Source organism: Opisthorchis viverrini, assembly GCF_000715545.1.
Source record: "Opisthorchis viverrini unplaced genomic scaffold opera_v5_330, whole genome shotgun sequence".
In the NCBI taxonomy this organism is placed as follows: domain Eukaryota; kingdom Metazoa; phylum Platyhelminthes; class Trematoda; order Opisthorchiida; family Opisthorchiidae; genus Opisthorchis; species Opisthorchis viverrini.
In genome coordinates, this window is record NW_008751991.1 from 77378 (window position 1) to 78402 (window position 1025).

Below are 1025 nucleotides of genomic sequence, written 5' to 3' on the forward strand. Positions count from 1 at the left end.
GCAGTCTCTCTCTTTCCCAAATGTGGACTGGCTTCTCTCTAGTTCAAGGGTTTCAGGTTCTGCTCTATATGAAAGTTAGTTTTCACTCATCCGGATAAACCTAGGATGTTTCAAATCCCAGTTAAGCTATATTGTTTAACTCTGATACACATTCCTGGAATAACGCGCCACTCAGAGTATGTACAAAAGGACGTACGTCAAAGTCTGAACACATTTGAGTTACATTTGAAGACACAGAGTAAATTAATTTGTATCGAATACCGCTCAAGTGAATATAATCTGTGTAGTAAAGGTTCGCTTCAGGTAATCTTGTCTGAGCATGTCAGACTTCAAACTGTGCCCAATTCTCAGGTAGGTTCTGTTACAAAGACACACCAAGTATTCCGTCGCAACTTGGGGTTGTTTTGTCCATCGTGAACCAATAAAACAGTTTCAGTGCATTACAGAATTAGTGTTCAGCACTATGCCATAGATGTTCTCCACGTGACTACGTAATAAGATGATGACTAGACTTAATTCAGTGGTCTTGAGGTTGCTGAAACTTCCTCGACAGTCCTCGACTGGTTTCGCTCTTCTTGCTGTGGCCCATTAGGTTCGGTGAAGTCCTCGAGTTTCCGTAAATCTTACGTTCCACCTGAACCCAAATTGCCTCGAATCCGACTCATACGCTCATAGGTATCCCAGTTTGGTTTTGACGGAAGAATCGAGCTGAATCACGATGATCTTAGTCAACTGGATGTGCTGTCTCACGTTTCTGTTGGTACCATATATGACAAATCGCAACTAATTGTATAGACGTAATGCACTACTCATAGTGAATAATAGTATGAAAATGGCTAACAAGCTGACGAGGTAATAAATGCAAAAGCAGACTGACCTCACGAGGATGGTTACTATTGAACATTTAATAATTCTAACGATTGAAGTAGGCGATTAAAGTGGTAAGCGGATACCTGGTTCATATTTTCTCAGCTCACCAAATTTCATTGTCCACTAGAGCAATCATACCTCTGGCGGAAAAAGTC